General features: G+C 38.3%; 1 long non-coding RNA gene across 1 annotated transcript; it reads right to left on the bottom strand.

The window, feature by feature from the left end:
- Positions 1 to 11,269: 11,269 nt before the first annotated feature.
- Positions 11,270 to 13,445, bottom strand: LOC120086272 (uncharacterized). Its single transcript, XR_005484174.2, has 6 exons — positions 12,950 to 13,445; positions 12,798 to 12,865; positions 12,613 to 12,687; positions 12,421 to 12,528; positions 12,274 to 12,336; positions 11,270 to 11,516 (listed from the first exon to the last, which is right to left on the bottom strand). It is a non-coding gene; the product is annotated as an uncharacterized LOC120086272 (long non-coding RNA).
- Positions 13,446 to 13,781: the final 336 nt, after the last annotated feature.

Below are 13,781 nucleotides of genomic sequence, written 5' to 3'. Positions count from 1 at the left end.
GTGAATTGTATCATTAACAAACTGCTGATCAAATACAATGTCCACCATAAGATCGCCACCACATATCACCCTCAGACAAACGAACAAGTTGAGGTTTCTAATAGAGAAATCAAGTTGATTTTAGAGAAGGTGGTGAGTCAATCGAGGAAGGATTGGGCCATGAAGTTTGACGATGCGTTGTGGGCATATAGAACTTCCTATAAAACACCCATAGGTATGTCACCGTATGTGTTGGTGTTTAGGAAGGCTTGTCATCTGCCGTTGGAATTAGAGTATAAGGCGCTGTGGGCAGTAAAGAAGCTTAACTTTGATCTGAAGGCTGCAGGGGAAGAGAGAAAACTTCAATTACTCAAGCTGGACGAATGGAGACTACAGGCGTATGAAATGCCAAAATTTACAAAGAACGCACGAAGTGATGGCATGACAAGCGTCTGTGTGAAAAGAATCTCCAAGCAGGTCAGAAGGTCTTACTGTTCAATTCTAGGCTTTGACTCTTTCTGGGAAAATTGAAATCGCGTTGGTTTGGGCCTTCCATAATTAAAGAAGTATTCCCGCATGGAGCGGTAGAATTAACAAATGAAGATGCGACCAATGCATTTAAGGTAAATGGAAAAAGAGTGAAGATGTATCATGGAGGAGATTTCCAACGCGAGAAAACCTCCGTGGACTTGAGGAAGCCAGAATGAAGAAGAAACATTTAATCCCTGCGTTGATAAGCGACACACATTCATTAGGGACAAAATTTATCCTTTTGAGTATCCTTTTTTTTGTTTTTCTGTCATGAATCTATCTTGATTTTTGCATGGTTACTACTCTTTATAATTGCCAACTCTTTCTTTCATACTTCTTATCCTTTTATTTATCACACTGATCGTAGTAAACGATTGCAATGGAGAAATGTGATAACCTTAAAACACGCGACCGGTGCATCTAGCCCATCGCAATCAGAGAATCAACCACAGGAAAGGATGCAATCAAAGTAATGTGGGTGAAAAAATTAAATTTGGGGGTTGTATCCTTCCTTGCCTCATCTTAGTTTAATTTTTGCACTTCTCGAATTTCAATTGAATATTGCTAAATTCTACTATCGCATCCTTTTTCGTTTGACTCAATCCTGAATTTTTTATTGCTTTATTTGGTCGCCACATTTGCTCCTCGCCCATTATAACTTCAATGATGAAATTTATGCCTTTTTTTGTTACTGAAAGTACTAGAGTTAGATTAATTTCAGGACAATCAATTTATGAAACATTTCTAAAATTTAGCGGTTTACCAGCTTTCCTTCAAAATTATTTTTACGAAATTTCCTAAGTCCATCGCATGAATCATTTCGTCTTTCAGTAGTGGGGACATTGCTGTGTGTTAAATTTGGAGTGTTAGCAATGTTATTTTCAATCTTGTTATTTTTAGAAATTTATGTTCGATTAAAAAAATAAAAATAAAAATAAAGAAAAAATATATATATATAACGTTGAGATCAGATTCTACTCATAGTTGGATGTCCGCATGATACTCGTGGGGGCAAGCCAAAATGAAGGTGGGAATCGTGATCAACACAGAAACCAAGTAATCGCAACTCCGCTGCCAAATAAAGAGATGGGCATGAGTTTTGACTGAGAAAGTGCGCCTTGCTCATAGTTAGATGTCCGCATGACACCCGTGGGGGCAAGCCAAAATGAAGGTTGGGCACTCGGATTAGCACAAGATCACAAAACGAATATTTGAATCGTGCAAGGGTCAAAATCACTTGAACACCCCGATTTGATAACGTTTGAAATAAATCATGCGATGTCTTGGAAACGAGTAAAGATTTTCTTTTAAGGTTAAGCTTGCGGTCCCTAAAGATTATAAATATTTTAGGAAGAGATCAGGATAGAAATTAAGAAAGCATCAGTTCAGCAATTTGAATAAGGTACCTTGAGAAGTCTAGAGAGGGTAAAAGATGTTGAATTTTTAAAGAAAATCTTTAGTTTATGCTTGAGGGCAAGCATTGTTTTAAATTTAGGGGTGTGATAACTGGTAGAAATACAAATAATTACAACTCAAATTAGTAAAACAATGAGAGAAAGCGATGGTAAAATAGGTAATATCATGTCTGAAAGTGCCAAACTCAAAGGAATTGCGATCGCGAGTCCTCATCGCATAAAAGCAGTTAATTTGCCTATTCTGTACAGGTACAATGCGATGACGCATAGAAAATTGCGATCCAAAGGCACAATGCAACAATGCGCTTGAAGTTGCGATCGTAAGTCATGCGATCGTGAGAAGTTTCTTAAAAAATGATCGCATAAAGACCTCGCATCAAGGCGACAACATAATAAATCATGATGGGAGATAAAGCTGATAATGGTCGATTTCGAATTTAATTGAAAAGCTGTTAAAAACCATACTATTGCAAGTACATTGAACTTTTGGTGACCTTTAAACGGCGCAAGAGAGTAGGAAATTAATGCTGCCCATCATTGCAATCATTGGTAAAAAGAGCTGCTTCACCTTGAAATCTAAAAATACCCAATGCTACCAGAGAGAAAGGGCTAGATACACACACAGACGTACATATATAGAGACAGAGAAAGAACAAAGGAGGCGAGGCGAAGCCGAGAGAAATCATTCCCGGACAGATCGAAAGACTGTCAGAAAACAATATAAAGGAGAGAAGGCTAACCCTTGCGAAAGCAAGAATCCACAACCTAAGAAGGCTTATACTTGGGCTTTGTTATGAAAACTTGTATGATCATCGCATACACACCATCACATGATAAATCAACGCATCACTACCTAGGGGACCTTAGGATCTGTGGCTCGAAGCTCCAACGATCCGTGAATAGCTGACTAAACTCTTTAGCCACGAGATCCACCATCCGTTAGCTATCAGGCATTCCACTAAAGACCAACAACTGAACTTTTCTTACCAGAGATATATTTCTGTGTCCATCGGATATAACCAATCATGAGTACGATGACCCTTCACAGATGGGCATAAGTACAGTTGGGCTAAATTACTGTTTTTGCCCCTGTAGTTACATCTCACTCCTTAAGTACCACAAATTCCTCTAATGAACAATACAACATAGTCCAAATATGTGTGAATACCTCTCGGGCCAAAAGAAGGTGTGTAGCGCCACATCATTCAAGCCATGGAATCAGCCCTTAAGGAAGCTATCTATCTACTTACCTCTACTTAGTGAATTCCATCTTGTGTAGCTGAGTTTCCAGCTCCCAAATCAAACAAATCCCTATAATGGTAGATTTGAATCAGCGACCTGGCCACTCGCACCCATACAAATCAAAGGATCGCCCTCAATGGTAGGAGTTCCCAACTCACTCAGGATTGAGGTCATGTTACCTATGGTCATCCTACTGAAGTGAAGTCTCTGTCATGAACAGTATTATATAACGAGATGTTAACACTTCATGGTCAGGTCTTATACAAACTCTTTGTATAGGACGTCCCCACTCGCATGTCCCCAACACGAATGATCAGAATCAAATCATCTGTGACAAGTCACAACACTTGTGACCATTCCACAAAGCGGGCCGCATCCGTAGCATTACCAGGATAAGGTTTCCCTCCTATATCCATATACTACAAACCATTTTGGTTATCACTCAAGACATGATCCACTTGTATGTCACTACATACAGGCTTGAGTCACATACAGAAAACCAGGGATTTTAAGTTTATTGGTTTGAGGTAAAGCAAATAAAACAACCAACTGAGCAAAAATATAAGATGTGAAATAAATATCATATATTAACAACACAAGCATTCGTACAAACTGATTACAAAATATAGGCTCATATGTCTAATACATGAATGATCAAGATCAGATCATTTGTAGCATTTTACAACAATTGTAATACCTACAAAGCGGGCCATACTTGTAGTGTCACCAGGATAAGGTATCCAACCTTATCCATATAATATAGACCATTTAAGTTATCACTTAAACATAATCCACCTGTATGTCTCCATATACATGTTTAAGTTACAACGATAATCATGGATGTAATTTATTGGTATGTGGTTAATGTAACTAAAATATCACATATTTCATAGATAAAGTGAATAAAATATGAAATATTATTAATCACATACAAGTTTGTTCATATAAGGTTTACAAACTATAGGACCCTACGAGATTTAGGGCATCAACCCCAATAGATCAAACATTCTCTTCAAGGAGGAGGTTGAGCTGTGGGAACAGATAAAAAGCTATCTATATCTTGCACACAATGGGATATGATTTGTATATGCTTCACCCTCTGTCGGTTATGCAATTTAGGAGTATCTTGGAGTTGGTTTATGACTTCTGCATGTAGTTCAACTTTGGTTGCACACTTCTCTTTCGGCCATTCTGCAATCATCTTTAATTGGTCATTTATAAACTCCATTGTATTCCTAACAATCTCTGCTGTTTCATATTGATTCCCACTTCGCTCTCTCTTACTTTCTCTCGAAGCATATCTTCCTTCAGTGCTTCGACCAATACGTGTTCTATGCATGTCATCTTGTGACATGTCCATTCCCTGATTAGACATCGTGGGGATGTTTGGATCTTATGATTCATGAATAGGAACATCATCATGTTGGGTTTTATGTCCTAAAACTCGCAGTTTGTAAAATGATAAACATTTTCTATAATCAATATACTTATTATTGATTTCATAAATTGTATGAAAGTCTAAATCCAATAAACTAAGACCCATGACTATTGCATGAGTACTTGAAATTTATGTGGAGACATAAGAGTGGATTAGGTTCGAGTAAATAGTCAAAATGATCTATGGTACATGAATAAGGTTGGGTACCTTATTCTAGTAACACCATTAGATGTGGCCTACTCTGTAGTTGTTACAAAGAGTTATAAAGTGCTATATACGATGTGATCCTAATTCGTATATGTTATGACATGAGGAGTGGGGGCGTCCTATGCAATGAGTTTGTATAAGATCGGACTAAGAAATAAGTCACTCTTACTTTATAACGTTGTTTACTATATAAGACTGACTATTTCACCTAGATGACCTAGGTAACTCGATTTTAATCTTGAGCTAACTATGAACTCCTGTTTATTGAGGAATACCCTTAGATTTACATAGGAGAGGGTTGGCTCAACAGTGCCGACTCATTAAGACTCCCATTTCAGGGGTAAGACCTAATAGATAGTTAGGGACATAGGGTGCAAGACGTAATTCACACCTACCCAATTTGGAGATAGGAGAAAGGATGTTCTCTCAAATACTGAATCTAGGTCTTGAACAAGGGGCCCCACCCTCTCACCAGGCTGAGAGAGTTTTGGTTTAGTGATTGGATCACAAACCAGTTGTTCATTAGAGGATCGGTAGAAACTTGAGGAATAAGACGTAATCCCGAGGGTAAAATAGATATTTGACCCAACTATAATTACGAACAACCTGTGAAGGGTCGACTTACTGATTATGGTTAAATCATGTGGACATAATATATCTACAGTGAAGGGAGTGCAACTATGGACTTTAGTGGCGTGACCCATTAGTTAACGAATGGGGATTAATCTAGTCTAATGAGTTTAGCCAATTAATCTCAGATCGTTTGAGCTAATGATCTGTAGGTCCGCGAGATCCCCTTACTAGCTCGTAAATGGACTAGCTCTAGAATAACGTGATAAGTTAATTTGAAACGTTCAAATTAGCATTAAGGGAATTAGTAATTATATGAGATATAATTACGTGTTTAATTTGAGAATTAAACAGAATATGAGAATTTATATTTAAATATAATTTAAATATGTAAAGATGGATATGTGTAAAAATTAATTTAATATTTGATATTAAATTAATTAAGTTTTATTTAAAAATTAATTAAAATTTTCAATTTTAAAATCAAAATAGATTTTTAAAATCAAGTTTTGATTTTTGATAAAATTGGAAAATTGGAAAATGCAAAACATAAATGGAAAAACCATGTTTTCCATTATCCATCTTTTACTTGCTCACACAAAAGCCATCAACATTGCCTTGTATTACTCCAAGCAAGATTTGCAACTCATGCAACTCTCTCCCTTGCATGTTGATCTGCAATATATTAAAGAGTTTAGAGTGAATTTTGGGCATGTAATCAAGAGAGAATTTTAGAGAAAATTCGTGCTGAAGAAAGGGTTCTTCAACCAGATTGTTGTTGTGAGCTATTCTCCTTCATCCCTTGATTCAAGCTTGTTTTGAGTCAGAATAGTGGAGAAGATCTTGAGGTGGTTTATGGTCGTTTTAGTGAGATGTAAGTTTCAATTATCAACGACGTTATATAAAGAGACTAATCATCTCGTGGTCCGGTCTTATACAAACTCTTTGTATAGTACACGCCCACTCGCATATCTTCACATGAATGGTCAGGATCAGACCATTTGCAGCACATTACAACACTTGCAACTATCGACATAGCGGGTCGTATCCGTAGTGTCACCAGGATAAGGTATCCCTCTTTTATCCTTATACTACAGACCATTTAGGTTATTACTTAAGGCATCATCCACTTGTATGTCTCACATAATGCTTAAGTTTACATGCAATAACCATGGATCTTTGTTTATTGGATATGAGTAAATGCAAATAAAATAACTTTTATTTTATTAATAACAATGTATACAAACTGTTTATAAACTACGAGACTTCGAGAGAATTAGGACACCAATTCTAACAATCTTCCACTTGTCCTAATGCCTCAGGAGACTAATGTACAATATTGAAAACAGTACAATATACAATAAACTAGGGCATACTCTATACCCCAGTACCATCTCTCACTTGTCCTAGACAAGATGTCACATGTCCCATAGACCCAGACTCTCCAGATGACTCTCAAACACTTTAGCCGTGAGAGCCTTTATAAACGGATCAGCAACGTTGTGCTCCGATGCAATCTTCGTGACTATCACATCACTGCGATGCACGATCTCCTTGATCAAATGATACTTCCATTCGATATGCTTGCCTCTAAAATGACTCCGAGGTTCCTTAGAATTTGCCACAACCTCATTGTTATCACAATAGAGAGTGATCAACAAAGACATATTTGGAATAACTTCCAAATCTGTAAGGAACTTCCTAAGCCAAACAACCTTTTTAGCAGCTTCACAAGCGGCTACGTATTCGATTTCCAAAGTGGAGTCTGCGATGCATCTTTGCTTGATGCTTCGCCAAATTACAGGCCCTACATTTAGAGTGAACATTGACCCTGATGTCGATTTCTGAGAATCTCTATCAATCTAAAAGTCAAAGTTTGTGTATCCTATCAGGATCAAATTCTTGTCTCCATACACGAGCATGTAGTCCCTCATTATCCAAAAATACTTGAGGATCGTTTTGACCATCGTCTAATGATCTAATCCTAGATTGGACTGATAACAACTGACAATCCCTACTGCATAGCAAATGTCAGGTCTAGTATATAACATTGTATACATAAGGTTGCCAACAGCCGAAGCATAGGGAATCCGTCTCATCTCCTTAACCTCTTGTGGTGTCTTAGGATTGCTCCTTAGACAAAACAATTCCATGCCTGAAGGGTAATAAACCCCTCTTGGAATTCTGCATCCTGTACTTGATCAACATTTGGTCAATGTACGATGCTTGAGACAAGGCCAACCTCTTATTCTTACGATCCCGAATGATCTGGATCCCTAGAACATACTGCGCCTCTCCCAAATCTTTCATTTGGAATTGGGTGACAACCTACTTTTTAATGTCAGTCAGAAAACCTACATCATTCCCAATGAGTAGGATATCATCCACATACAGTACCAGGAAAGCTACTGAGCTGTTGATGATTTTCTTGTAAACACAAGGCTCATTAACATTTTGATCAAAGCCAAATGATTTGATCGCACTGTTAAATCTAATATTCCACGATCGAGACTCTTGTTTCAGCCCATAAATGGACCTATTAAGCTTGCAAACTCTTTGCTCTTGATCTGGAACAATGAACCCCTCTGGTTGAGCCATGTAGATGGTCTTCTCAAGATTACCATTAAGAAAGGTAGTCTTGATGTCCATTTCCCATTTCTCATAATCATAAAATGTGGCTATGGACAGAAGTATCCTGATAAACTTCAACATGACAACATGTGGGAAAGTTTCCTCATAGTCCACTCCCTCAACCTGGGCATAATCCTTTGCCATGAGTCTAGCCTTAAAGATCTCACCTTTCCATCTATACCTCGTTTTCTCCTTTAGACCCACTTACACCCTATAGGTTTTACCCCATCAGGCCGATCCACAAGGTCTCAAACAGAATTGAAGTACATAGACTTCATTTCCTGGTTCATGGCTTTAATCCACTCATCTTTGTCAACATCCTCCATTGCTTGCTTATAAGACAATGGTTCCTTGACCTCATCATCAGACATGATGTTTTGGGCTTCAGTCAAACCCATGTAGCATTCCGATGGGTTCATAACACTCCCACTACGTCGAGGCAACCTCAACTCTTGAGATAATTGACTAGATGAACCGATATCAAAAACTCTTGTTGATCTATCAGTCTGTTCAACAACTCTTGTTAAACTCTTAGTAGTCTAACTAGAAATCTCATGTAAAACAAGCTTGCTTCGTGGTTTATGATCCCTGATGTGGTCTTCTTCCAAGAAGATAGCGTTTGTCGACACAAACACTTTATTCTCACTCGGATCATAGAGCATCCACCCTTCGTTTCCTTAGGGTAGCCTACAAATAGACAAACTTTTGAACGCAGTTCCAACTTTTTAGGGTTAGCCATAAGCACGTGGCCCAGACATCCTCAAATCCTGAAGTGACGTAAACTACCTTTACGGCCTCTCTACAGCTCAGAAGGGGTTTTTCGAGGGAACGTTGTTCAAAATGTAGCATGCAGTCTCCACTGCAAATCCTCAAAACGAGTCTGGAAGATGAGCACAACTCATCATAGACCGAACCATGTCCAACAGGGTTCTGTTTCTTCTTTCTGTACACCATTTTGCTGAGGTGTACCTAGGGACGAGATTGGGACGTGATTCCATGATCTATCATATAGTTATGGAATTCGAGGTCCATATACTCCCCACCATGATCAGATCGTAGTGTTTTTATCTTCTTACCTAACAAGTTTTCAACTTCAACCTTATACTCCTTGAACTTGTAAGAGCTTCAGACTTATGTTGCATTAGGTATAGATACTTAAATCTTGAATAATCACCTATGAAAGAGATGAAATATTCATACCTACCTCGAGCTCTAACACTCATCGGACCACAGAGGTCTAAATGTACAAGCTCCAAGGTTTCCTCGGCTCTATAATCTTTTCCAGTAAAAGGTCGTTTGGTCATCTCGCCTTCAAGGCATGATTCACACACCGATAATGAGTTTTCTTCTAAACTCTTTAGAAGTCCACATTTCACCAATTTCTCAAACCTATTGAGGTTGATGTGACCTAACCTTAGATGCCAACGATGGGCGTTTTCCTTAGGAGAAACCTTTGGTATTTTTGTAGTTTTCGCCATTCTGAATGTTCAGTATTAAGCAAGGCTTTTATGACTAACGGCCTTAGAACATATAAGTTATTTTCCATTGAACCAAAACCAATCTCCATACCATTCTTGAAAATAAACACTTTACTCTCAGAAAAGGAAATGGTATATTTCAATCGGACAAGAAACCAAGATTAAGTTCCTTTTAATATGAGGAACTACAAAAACATTATCCAGTAACAGATAACGTTTCTTGTCAAAAAATAACTTCAGCCTGTCTACAGCAACAACTGAAACAACCTCACCAATACCGACTCGAAGTGTCAACTCTTCATCTTGCAACTTTTCTTAGGAACTAAATCTTTGGTAGGAATAACTGACGTGATTAGTAGCACCTGAATCAAGTATCCAGGCAGAATCATCATTCTCTACCAAACACATCTCCAAGACAAATAAATCACACTGTCTTTAGAATTTTTCCTCTTCTGGAGAGTAGTGGGATCAGTATCAGAGTCTAAATAAGCTCCAAGTTCTATTTCAGAGAACAATTCTCGTCGATGAACTTCATCTGAGTCAGCAACACTTGTTTTCTCTTTTAATCCCTTGACATTCAAGAAAGACTGGAGATTATTTTGGGAACTGACACCACTGGTTTCTTTGTCATCCATCCTTTTGTGCTCAAAAAGTGAGAACTGACGTTCAAACAATTCTTACAACGAGTCCATGATCTCATGTGTAATGACCATGTTCTCAACCCTTTTGGCCAAAGCATCAGGTATGCTAGCCAAAATGTGAAGTCGGGCCAACAAGTTAGCCTTCATCCACACCTCATATGCATTATGAACATTTTGCGATGCATCAAGGATCGGGACTTGCAGACACTCCTCAACCATGACAAACTTGAGGTCGTTTACCAGAAATATGTTTTAACGGACTCTTTCCAATGTATGTAATCGGTCAAAGTAAAAGAGGTAACTAACAAAAAATCATTCATGTTGCTGAAAAAACAAACACATTGATCTACATTAGATTTTAGCAAATACCCATTGAAAAAAAAACCATCTAATACGGTTTAGGAAAACTGAAATGAACCCCGTGTGATATCTAGTTTCGCAATGACGCTTCAAAGGTTTAGGACAAAAGCCATCGAAGGGTAGTCAATTTATTCCTCCTCTGAATTGAGACATTCTCAACCAGCCATTAATACTAGAACAACTCTTGCTTCAATAATGACTAGCCATCATTGATTTGGTCAAGAATCATTAACTTACTTAACAATTTCCCGTAAGTGTGACCCTTCATTTTAGATCCTAGAGTTCCACCCCAAGCAGCCAATTCGAAGGGAAAAAATCCGATTGGGGCAAAAACTAAAGCGACCCTATCAATTTCTGAAGTTCACCTTGATATTGACCAACCTTACAAAAGACATCCGAAGGGGGACACTCCCAGGGCGCCACGAGGTAATGCAAGAAGATCTCACGGCGCAAACTAATGAAGGAGACCGTAGGACATGTTGACACACATCCTTCACCCACTTACTATAAACACTCTCTCCGTCCATCTTGATATTGACTCATGCAAATACCATCCGAAGAGGGATGCTCCCAGGGCACCACGAGGTCAAGCATGAATCTCACGGCATGAATATTCAAGGAGAAACATGAGTGGAATCATTGACATATCATATATATCTCTTCCTCCCACTGTGTAACGACCCGACTCCCTAGGACTCAAGTTAGGTCATTACTAAATATATGCATGCATGGAACTTAAAACGACACCCTTTTATGGTGAAATAAATACTAAATAAATAAGGTAAGTTCAAAAGTCCTTCATTAAATTCAAATATTAAAAACAAACAATAGAGTACCCATAAATCATAAATGATAATAAATAAGTCTGAAAACAATTCTTAATGGTAAGTTTCAAACATCAAAACTGGAAGTTTTAAAAAAACATGAAAAGAAATCTAAATCTCATGAACGGAAGTATAAAACTGGTCCTAGTGGCTCAATCACGAATTCCGCTTGTCAATCATCGGTGCATCTCTACCTTTACCTGAAACAACAACATGAGAAAGGATGAGTATAAAATACTCAGTAAGTAACTCCACTACTGGGGTCAAGCTAGGCATCTATATCCTCTAGATGCCTACTTCTGGTGGAACATAACAACTACTCTAGTCCTCAGGGACACATACATACATGAAAAACTGATTTCAATCCTACTGTAGTTAAGTATGCCCACTACCTCTAGTAAATAGGACCCACAACCTCTGGTAAATTCCGAAGGAAACACAACCCCTAGTGAATCTCGAAGGAAACACAACCCCTGGTGAATCCCGAAGGAAACACAACCCCTGGTGAATCCCGAAGGAAACACAACCCCTGGTGAATCCCAAAGACAACATAATCTTTGGTGAATCCTGAAGGAAACACAATCTCTGGTGAATCCCGAAGGAAACACAATATCTAATGGGCATCTAACTAATCAGTAAAGACACTATCATAGTCTCAACATCACAATTATCACAATATGGCTTTAGTTACACCTAAACATCATGGCTATACAACATGTATATATGCCTCAATATCCTCATATCAAATACAACCTCAGTAAATCAAGTATCATCTCTTACTAGCATGCAAGTATCTACGTACACAAATAAATCTTTCAGATTCTCATACAAGAACATATATCGGTCATACTATACTATCCGTCTATCATGCTATCGTTCTTTCATAATATTCATCTATCATGCTAGCATATATCTAGTGTCTGACCTGTGGGCAGTTCCAGTAGTAAGATTACTTACCTCAATTCACAAGTCCAAATATTTCCCTCCAAACAACTACTCGATAATGAAACTCAAATTAACCTACAACATAAACCCAATATTTAATTCACAATAAGGCCCAATTCCACCCATCAATTCATACCATCAACCCCAAAAATGATTTACCTAAAGTGTGGCTTGATCAACGGTCACTTCCAGACTTTGGCTCCAAAATGTCCACCAAAATCCACAAGGAAAAACAATCTCTAATTCTGATGGACAGCGACCTCAAACCTTTGAAATACAATAGTTAAGTCATTACTTAATCCAACCATTAGTGGGTGTCCGAAGATCAACCTCAAGAATCATAAATGTTACCAAATTTCTTGTTGGATACAAACTCGAACCCGCTGAACAGCACGTTGCGCACTCCAAACTACTTCAATCTTGGATCTAAATCCCAAATATAATAGGTATCAACCAAAAAGTAAATCCAAAATTTAATGGGCAAACAAGAACCTTCAAAACTCAACCAATCTTACCCAAAACTTATTAACACTTACCAAAATTTTCCCTTCCACGAAGCTAGACAGCGCCTCAGAATTTTCTCAAAACTTCAATCTAACCCTAACTGCGGCGGTAACAAACAAACCGAAACCAAGTCAAAGGAACAACAATTTAATCCACGAAATCCATCCAAAATGTGAAACCTTACCAAACATTCAGCGGCCGAGAGACTGAACGACGGTGGCTGAACGAGTAGGGCGACGGTTGGACGGATGCGACTGGCCGGCTGGTCGAGATCGGCGGCGAGCAGCGATGGAGTTCGACTACTAGGCTCGGATGGGAGAGAAGATCCAAACGAGCGACTTGACTAGGTGAGGGAGTGGCTGACGCTGAAGTCGAGGCTGGTGAACTCTGGATCTAGCGCGGCGCGGGCTAACAACGCCGGTGGCTTTAGAACGCAGACGAGGAGTAGCGCTTTACTTCGGATGGACGTGCGGTTGTCTGAGGTGTCGATTGGGAGCGACGCGACGTCAACTCGTTAGATCCGGCATAGACAAATGGCTAGAGGTTACTTAGGCTTGACGGTGGGGAGGAAAAATTTGAGGAAGGAGGGGTGTCGGCGGCTGGAAGAAGAAGGGAAGGGAAGAGAAAGAAAAATAGAAAAAAGAAAGAAAAAGGAAAATAAAATAAAATAATATATATTTATTTTATTTTATTCTTTTTCTATTCCTCTTTATTCTATTAAATTTCTTTCCTCCCAAAATGAAATTAATTCCTGCCATTAATTTCCAAATTGAATAATTTCAACGTCAATAATTAAATTCCTGCAATTACACTTAAGTCGAAAAATTCCAAAAATGCCCTCAATTAATAAAAATTAATGAAATTACATTAATAATAAAAAATTTCGGGGTGTTACACACTGAGTATTTTATAACCTAGGGTTTAGTTTACTTAAAAAAACACGGCTAAGAATTTTAACTATGTGACTTTTTAGGTTTGCCCAAAAGTAACACTTACTTTGGAAAGTTGAACAACTT

The sequence above is a fragment of the Benincasa hispida genome, chromosome 9 (genome assembly GCF_027475165.1).
Source record: "Benincasa hispida cultivar pf3 chromosome 9, pf3_genome.v1.1, whole genome shotgun sequence".
Classification (NCBI taxonomy): Eukaryota; Viridiplantae; Streptophyta; class Magnoliopsida; order Cucurbitales; family Cucurbitaceae; genus Benincasa; species Benincasa hispida.
The sequence above is the reverse complement of the archived record's forward strand: the minus strand, read 5'-3'. Positions and strand labels throughout refer to the sequence as shown.